Source organism: Panthera leo, chromosome B3, assembly GCF_018350215.1.
Source record: "Panthera leo isolate Ple1 chromosome B3, P.leo_Ple1_pat1.1, whole genome shotgun sequence".
Classification (NCBI taxonomy): Eukaryota; Metazoa; Chordata; class Mammalia; order Carnivora; family Felidae; genus Panthera; species Panthera leo.
The window spans coordinates 28,211,913-28,221,379 of record NC_056684.1 but is presented as its reverse complement, the minus strand read 5'-3'; the positions used below and the strand labels follow the sequence as shown (position 1 = coordinate 28,221,379).

Here is a 9,467-nt window from a genome sequence, read left to right as displayed (position 1 = left end):
TTCTACTACATTCCCCCATTTGATTCTCAGACCCCCCTATTTTGGGTCAAAGAACATCACCTTGGTTTAGAGGTCTATATTTTCATAACATTATCACATGCGTGGCTATAGCTATTTTTCTTTCGACCATTGCCTCAATGAGGCTGTAGACAGACTGTATAACCAGGGGAGCTAAGCAAGGTAGGATTAAGCAAGCTTCCAAAATCAAGAGGATAATTCCCATGAGGGTTTTGAATCCCCTAAGAGTTAAAAAAAAAAAAACATCCTCTGAATAAAACTCCCTGGGGTCCCAACCTTTCCAGGTCTAGACTGGGACATGAGCAACTTTCTCATTTGATCTGTGATCTTTTCTATAACTTTTCCTTCGTCATCTATCATCTATCTGTAAGCAACAGTTAGTTAAACTAACTAGTTAAACTAACTAGTTAGTTAAACTAACTAGTTAAACTAACTAGTTAGTTAAACTAAAGTTAAACTTAAACTCCTGCCTCTGAAGCAAGCAAGTAATCTAAGGCCAAGCGATTTTGATAGATAGCATTGCACATTTTGGTCTGCTGCTCAGCTAGTAAATTAAAAGCCCTGGCAGTTCTATTGGTTATAATGTCTACAACTTCTTGCAGCATAATTATGTTGTTTAGCATATAAATGGGATTACAGTAGCCCCAGGACCCATCCTCTGCCCAGGTGGCAGGGCCATAATATTAGATTATATGCTCAGGAAGTCATTCATCATCTTTCCAATTGCCAATTTGTAAGGCACATCATTTCCCTTGAGTCTCCCTGTCCCCATACACTTGGACTCCCAAATGTTCCCCTCTGGCAAGGGGGAGCAGTAAGAAATATTGACGGATAGTTCCCAGCACACATAACCCAGACCAACCTGAAGGAAGTACTGTATAGGCTGTCCTTCCACATATCCAGTATATTCCACCTGGTGCCCACCATTCGATGGCTGCATTGACATTATCCCAGGCCTCTTGGAGATGAGAGAAGTTAGACAAGGGTGGGGTGTCACAGACTTTGAGTCTGGAGTTCTCTCTTGTCTACCAAAAGCAGATGCAGAAATGAATACGAGAGAGGCTAATGTCTGAGAGGAGACAAGAGCCCTGCATAAGGGTCCTTTCTCCATATTTATTAGGATCAGAAGGCTTACATATGTGATGCAGAAGTAAAACTTACATACATGGTGCAGAAAGAAGCAATAAAACAGTAATCATTAATTCATGTGTGTGAGAGAAAAGAGATTTTCAAAGATACGCGGTGTTAGGGGTTAGGATCAAGACAAATCAAAATAGCCATGCAGATGGCCATTTATTGCAGGAACCAGGCACCTTATCTGTTTATCTTAACTCTTCTACAGGCTAAGACAGATAGAGAATGCTACCTCAGGGTTAACAAGGTATTTTGGTCACTAATTAGCCCTCAGCCCTTTCACTGTGTGGCGACTTTCCACCCTAACCCTTGTTAATCCATTGTTGCAAACTCAAAGAATTCTTAAACTTATCTTCCACAGTGGGGATCTGGCTCAAGGTGATCTGGGGTCCCCCACTATTGGGTTTCCCAGGCAGTTGAGTTATAAAATCTTTGGCCCAGGCATGTCAAGCTTCCAACAGAGATGGTGAACTTCCTTCCCCAAGGCAGGAATATTTTTTCCCCAAGGCAAGTTCCCTTTCCCCAAGGTAGTTTTTGTTTTTGTTTCTGTTTTTTTTTTTCCAATAATTGAGGTTTTGCGGAACCCCAGTAGTAGGACGGGGTATTCTGTTCCACTATAAGATTCATGTGGATCTATTTCTGTAGAATCCCATGACCATTGATCCCCCATGTTGGTACCAACAAAGCATCCTATCCACAAAAGGAAGGAGAGTGCTAACAGAAACCTCTCACCATATTCCCAGCCAGCCAAAGTGGTTTCAGCCATTTCTATGGTGAAAAATAGACCAAGAATCACAATAACAGTGAGAAACAAGGGGTAACAGTACATCACAGTAAGGAAACAGATATGGAAAATAAGAACAGTATTTTGTTCCACTGGACCGTGATTCCTCACGCTTCTGCTGTGCATAGATTAGTCAGCTTCCAGAGTGACTAAAGCAGGGCTGCAGTCTCCCAGAGCCTCTGGAGTTGCAGATTGCTTCTTCCATATGGTCAGCTTGCACGTTGTTGATGGATCAGGAATGCATTCTCAATTTTGAGATATCAGTTTCACTCTGCTGTGGTGAATCCAGGGTCCCAGGTTGGCTACCCTTACTGCAGTAGAGGTAGACAAAATAACACTGAAAGGGCCCCTCCAGAGGGGCTCTAGGGGTTGGACATTCCACTCCTTCACCCATACAGCATCTCCTGATTTAAAGAGGTGAGCGTCTGTGGTCAGACTCACAGCTCCCTAACCTAGTGGTGTAAGATGGTTAAGGTAGAGCCAAGGACAGTCATTTGTTGTCTTACGGTTAGATTGCCTGTCTTATTTAGAACCCCCCCTTATGCCCTTGATAATGGGGGGAGGGCACCCATAAAGAATTATATAAGGGGAGAATTCCATCTGCTTCTTTAGTCTCCCATTTATAGCTGCAGTCTGCCTCCCTGAAGGTCCCTTATCTCTCCCTGCCTAATGTTAACCCTTTCCCTATTCATTCCTCCCCTGTAGTAGGACCCCTAACTGTTGTTAGGGAACAGGGATGATGACCATTCTGGCTTCTTCAAGTTGATAAGGGACAGTGTGGGGGTACAGCAGTTAGAGTCTACCCAAGGTTTGGTTGAGTGACCCATGATATGGTTCTACAAGAAGGCTGGTAGGCATGAGGCAGCATAAACATTAGCAGACACAAAGAGAAAAACACAAAGTAAAGATTATACTGACCAAAAAGATGCCATCTTAAGATAATGTCTCCAGTTCCCAAACTAGTCACACAATCCAGGAGAGACCCTGACTTTGTTCAGTTATGCCCAGAAGTCATCTATATCAGTTCTAAGACTGTGAGAATTATCGGTTATATTGAAACAACATATGTCAGGGAATCTCTCATAACCCAGGTGATGGAGGAGCAGTAAGTAATCAATGGTGGCTCTAATGTCCAAGAGTTTGGCCCTAACTCAATTTAAAAATTTTTAAGCATCTAATGTGTGTGAGATGTTATTTATAGTTTTTGCTGAGTATAAGCAGACACTTTGCTTTATTTCAAGGTGTAAAACTTTTCCAAGAGCCGGGAGTCCTGCTAGAGTCAAGGCAGCCATTTACCATTATTAATTTGGAAATTTTTAGGGAAGCCAAACCTGGGTATTATTTTATAAAGCAGAACTTTTATTATTTCTTGTGCCTTTTCTGTCTTGCAGGTGAAGGCCTCTACCCAATTAGTAAAAGTATCAACCCATACCAACAAATGTTGAAACCCTTTTGACCTTGGCATATGAGTGAAATCTAATTGCCAGTTTTCTCTGGATAGCCTCCAGTTCCTTGATTGCCTGGGAGAGCAAGTTTGTGGTTGAGAGGATTGTTTCTAAGACACACTTAACAGGCTGATACTACTTGCTGAACTGTCCTTGACAAATTTTTCTCAGTAAACATACTTTGGGCCACTTGGTAAGTTTTACCCCTCCCTAAATGAAAGGCCTGATGTAGTGCTTTAATGATCTTTTAGCTCTGTGAGCTGGGTAATAATAATTGCCCCTGCTCTGTTTGTGAGCATCCTGAGGGTTGGAGTCAGTATCCATGAGTCAGACCCCAGTTTATTTCCTTGGGAGAGTAGGTGGGATTGAGTCTTCTTTAATAACCGATATAGCAGGTGAGCTATTTCATGTCCCTTTCTAGCAAGGGAGTAAGTTCTCCGGTATTATCAAGAAAGGATGAGAAAAAAATTAGTTTTCCCCATATGCATCCCAGGGGCTGAGAGAAAAATTTAGTTATAAGTTTTCTAGAGATGCCTCTAATCATCATACTGGTGTTTGGATAGTTGGCCTGGAGTGGAAAGAACAGAAAAGGTGGCTTCAGTATCAAGAAAGAAATGAACCAGCTTTTAGTTACCTGAATTTTCCAGAGTTACCCAAGGCTCTGGGCTTCCAATAGACAGTTGGATCTGGGTAGCCACTCCAAAGAATCCCAGGCCCCATCAGTCCCTTTCAGAGATACTGTTTATCTGAGCCCTCATAGATGGAGGTCCCTGAAGACATTCAGACTTCCAGTGATGGTCTCCACATAAGGGGCATGACTTGCAGAGCTTTGACTTCTGTTGTCCCTCTTGAGGACAGTCTCATTTCCAGTGCCCTGACTGGCCACACAGTGGCATTTGGGGCCAGGACCTTGGGAAATCTAGTCTGACATAGTACATAAGACTGCAACTAAGGCCTCAGTTTTTGTTTTTGTTTTTAAGCCTCCTTCCTGTTTTGTTTTCTTGATCTTGATTGTAATATACCCCATTGGCAGCTTGTAAGAGCTCCTCCAGGGTCGGGTCCCTTCTGGTCCAATAGCCAATTTTTGTATTTCCTCTGAATATCTAGGGCTGATTGAGTGACAAATTTGTCCTTTAAAATCATTTCAGCCTTAGCAGTATCAGGGGAGATAGCCATATATTTAATGAGAGCCTCCCTCAACCTCTCCAGGAAGGCCATTGGGCTTTTATTCTGTGTTTGTAAAATATTGGCTAATTTAGCATAATTTAAGGGCTTAATCTTAGATTTCCTTAATTTTTCCAAAACACAAGCTTGGAGGTGGCAGCGACACCATTCCCCAAGGGGATGGTCATAGTCTCAATTAGGATCTTAGGGTGGAACTGCCTGAGCTCCAGTAGGGAACTGGAAGTTCCCTATAGGACCTGCATTCCATGCAGTCCCATGGTAATTAATGAGTTGCTCATCCCCATATCTCTCAGCTGCTGCCAGAACCCCACATTTCTCTGATTCATTAAGAGTCTGATTCAACAAAAGCATTATATCTTTCCAGGTCAACTCAAAAACATATGTAATATTCTGAAAAGCCTCTATAAACTTATCTAATCAGAAAATTTACCTAGATCTCCATTTATCTGTTTTAGATCTTGTAATATAAAAGTTTTCTCCTTCTGGCATTCTAGATTCTCATAAGGGAAATATGCCTGTTATGTTGTGTGGAGGGCCTGGATAAGGTGGGCAACAGAGAGCAGAATTGTACTTTTTATATACATTGAGGACCCAAGGAGGAAGAGGTTGAGGTAGAAGACTTCCCTTCCTCCTTCTCTAGGTTTGCTTTGGATACAGGTAAGTGGCCTTTAATTGTCTCCCCTTCTAATTGCTGGACTTTAGAAAGGGTTGCCATTAAAAATCAGAATCGACCTTACATTGCATGCATATATGTCCATTTTTTCTTGCAGCCCAAAAACACTGAACATAGGGGACTTCTCCCCATTTCCCTTCACATTTGCAAACCAAGTTCAATTGTAGGATAGTATTATCATTGATATTTCCCTCTGGTGGGCAGGTTTCCTCCTCCAATTTGCATTGGGGCCAAGACTTTGTGTAAAAGAAAGAGTCATAATGCATTCCAAAGGAGTATTGGCCTTGGTTTGGGAATAGCCCATCTATAGAAAAAAAGGAAGAAAGGTGTCCCTTATCTCAATTTCCTATAGCTGGCCAGGAGAAACCTCAACTCCTGGCCCCCTGTTTTGGCTGACTATGCGACTGGCAGCCAAAAGTCCTGTCAGTCTCATGAGGTGCTGGGAGTAGTTGCTCTTACCCAGACTTGACCCTACTTCCAAGAGCTGACCTGGTCTTCCCCAGTTTTTCCTACCCCTCCATTTCCTGCCCGCAGGACATTGCAGGTATGGACTGTGACCAATCAAGACTTCCCTGGTTGTGGTAGGATGCACTAATTTTATTTTGGCCCAATAGTAATTTATATAGTGATCATAGGCCATTGACGGGGTGGTTAAAGAGCCAAAGTCAAGATCTACTCCCGTGCCTTTTTCAGCAATGCCCACATAAATATATTCCAGCCATGTGGATATCCATTTTTGGCATACAATGGGCTAGGCTGAGTAAAATCATTCCCATGTATCCCAGTAAAAGCTCTTCATATATCATCCATCCCTTATATGTCACAGGCATCCATTCCTCTGCTAAACAGGAACAACACATTTGTGGAAGTTTTGGAGGCTGGCACCAAGGGTATTACCACCATTTTCCCAGCCTTTGAATCAAAGGAGAAGGAATTTTAATCTTAAACCAGTGTACTTTTAAAATCCATTCATTTTAACCTTAGTCGGTCCTGACCACATATAAAATTTTTCTAAAGATTTCCCTTCACAACCTTCTACAACTTTCATTTGCTTTCAGATTTTGACTTAAGCCCTTTTTCTCCAAACAACCAGCCTCATTTAGGACAAAATTACTTTCTTTTACCTTCAGCAAAAGATGTATTTCCATTCCTGATATCTTCCATACACATCTACTTTTCTTTTTTTTTATTTAAAAAAAATTTTTTTTTAACGTTTTTTTTTTTTTTTTATTTATTTTTGAGACAGAGAGAGACAGAGCATGAACAGGGGAGGGTCAGCGAGAGGGAGACACAGAATCTGAAACAGGCTCCAGGCCCTGAGCTGTCAGCACAGAGCCTGATGTGGGGCTCGAACTCACGGACCGCGAGATCATGACCTGAGCCGAAGTCGGCCGCCCAACCGACTGAGCCACCCAGGCGCCCCCACATCTACTTTTCTATATACAGAGTTGCTTTCCTTATTTCCATTAGTCTTAACTACATTTAGCAGAATTTTACACTTAGAAACCTTAGTCTCCGGGGAAAATTAAGTAGTAACCAATTGCGTACTGTCTGTTACATCAGAATTCCTTAGATGGCAAACTTATGAACCAATTACGCACAAAACATGTTTTCCAACAGATCCAAATATCCCTAGTTTCTCTGCAACAAGTCAAAAGCACATACCCACATCTAGTAATTAGTGCTTAAGCCTCTTATCTTATTATATATCCAATGAATTCAACCCCAATTTGTCATGCAAGCAAAAACTGTTAACGTTATCAAAGACTTTGAAAGCTACCTTAACAATTACCCATGAAAACTATGATACAGACAAAATTAACCATTACTTTAAGTCATTCTTTTGCTAACAAATTGGAACAGAGATAACATGAGCTTATTTAACCTTCAGCAAACCTAGGTGGAATAAGTGGTTTTTTTTATTTTTTTTATTTAATGTTGATAAACAGGTCTATCTCAAACCAACAAATTTAAATTAATTTAAACACTGAATACGTTTTACTTGGGTTCACTTAAGACAATTTGTTCCTCGTGGTTAATTTTTACCTGGAACACTGATGGAGAAATCTGAAGTGGGTGGTCTTTGCTCCTTGACATCTAGAGTGGGAGGAGGAGCTGATGGTGCAGGAGGCATTGAGGAGCCAGTTATGCAGGCTGCACCCCAGGTGGTGCAGAAACAAGAGGAGGGGGAAGGGAAGGGAGAAGAGGTGAGGTGCTAGCAGAAGGCAAAGAAAGAGAATTCCAAGTTTTAAATCTTGTCACCTCAGACAGAGGAGCACACTCTAGGGTTTTTTTATTTTGTTTTGTTTTCCACTAGTGAAATTAGGCAATCCATGTCAGTCCAGAGAAGACAGGGAATTTCCCCAAAACAAAGGGAGTTTCCGCAGCTACTTGGGAATATTCCTTAAAGTCCTCATTCTGAGGCAGACTAACCAGAGACAGTTGACTCTAATGATCATAGTCATGGACCCAGGAAATAAATGAGAGAAAAGTCCCCACACACAGTCACATAGCAACTCTAACCAGCATGTTAGAGTCTGGTGACCCCACACGTAGTTACACTGCAACTCGAACACTCTGGTTAGAGTCATATTTCCATTCCTTATTCCTTATGGAACTACTCAGGCAACTCTGGGAGGTGATCATGTTAGGGAAAAATCTGTTATATGATGGCCAACAGGACTGATAAGGGAATTTCTGTCCCTGCCTGAAGACTTCTCTTGTTCCCACCCTGCTTGCCTCTTGCCTCCGGTGCCAAATTACTACTAATGAGGAATGCGGAAGTAACAGACTATAAATTGTCCCCTTTGTTGATGCTCTGGACTCAGACCTCTGGAGAATGATCTCTTCTGAGCCCACTGATGTAAAATAAACTTCCTGCTTTCCAAGATCTCCAAGTGCCACTTGGTTCTTCTGCCGGGTGATCCAGACCAGTTTCTGTAACAATCAGGCTCCCCTTCTGCCTCTTAGGGGCAGGTCTACCAAATGAGCCCGGGTTCTTATCAGATTTTGGTGGCATTTCCTGAGCTGGTTCTGGGGCATACAGAGGGTCCTCACCCTGGCATGCCCAGAGGGCAAGTTTTCTATGGATTAAGTGGGTCCACTGGCACCAGGTAAGGTCACTTCCCCTGGCATTCCAAGGTCCATATCCTGGCAGCAAAGGAGGTAGAAATGCACCATCCCTCAATCCCAGATGCGAGCCCCCAAGAAATGTAGCAGGATTCTCTCACAGAGAGTCGTGACTCCAAGGCTTTTCTTTCCAGGAAACAACTTTTTTCATACTAACATGGGCTCAGAGGGTTTATACCCAAAAAACTGAGCCCTGAACACCACATAGGGTACCCTTTTATGTATTTTCCACTTTGTCTCCCATATATGGGTAACGTATAGACATATAGTCTGATTGGGTGGTCTCATGTTACAGGGTCATGAGGGATGTCACATAAGCACATAGCCAGGTTGCCTTCCCTTATCTTGAGGCCTTTACTCACCACATTCCTTAGGGAGGGATCTCTACAGCAGAATGTCATATTTGAGAGTGACATGCATAGACTCAGATATGACCACCCAGCTCTAAGGAACCAAGGTTGACTTTATGAAACATGGATCCATAAAGACCCTTGGAAATGTTGGCCTGATACCTTACTTACAGAATTCCCAGCTGTCTTACCAGGTAAGTGAAGAATGTTACTTCCTGGCAGGTGCAGGAAGCTCAAGATATCTTGGGGACCTCCTGAAGAGGAATTTGCCCAATTCTACAGGTATTGCAAGCATGTCTGACAGCAAGTACTTGACTTTTGGCTTCTGGCCTGGAGAGGCTACTAAAAGTTCAATCTGGAGATTCCTTATAAAAGATTCCAGCAAAGCAAACTTTAAAAGATCCTTATGATCAATTGCCATTCTTGCCAACCTTATGTAAGTAATCAGACCAAGTTTGTTAAAACTGGACTTGTTTTATAAATGAATTAGTCTTGATTTGGCTGTCTCTGGAAATGAGGGTTTTTAGAAAAACTCTTTCAATAATGCACCTTTATGGGTGTTAAATTCTAGTTCTGATTGTTTTTAAATGTTTGTTGTTTGCCAACTTGAGGTAAACCTCAGAAAAATTGTCACAACAGCACAGATATGGACAATCTTCTTGCTTGTTATTCTGTGGAGATAGTAACAGGACCCCACTGGTATATTATTTAAACAACTAGAAAATGGGATAGATTTCCCCCACAATTGT

At 42.1% G+C, this 9,467-nt stretch overlaps 1 long non-coding RNA gene across 1 annotated transcript; it reads left to right on the top strand.

Moving 5' to 3' along the window:
• Positions 1–3,340: 3,340 nt before the first annotated feature.
• On the top strand, positions 3,341–9,078 carry LOC122221151. The gene is made up of 3 exons (XR_006203104.1): positions 3,341–3,574; positions 5,061–5,223; positions 8,941–9,078. It is a non-coding gene; the product is annotated as an uncharacterized LOC122221151 (long non-coding RNA).
• Positions 9,079–9,467: the final 389 nt, after the last annotated feature.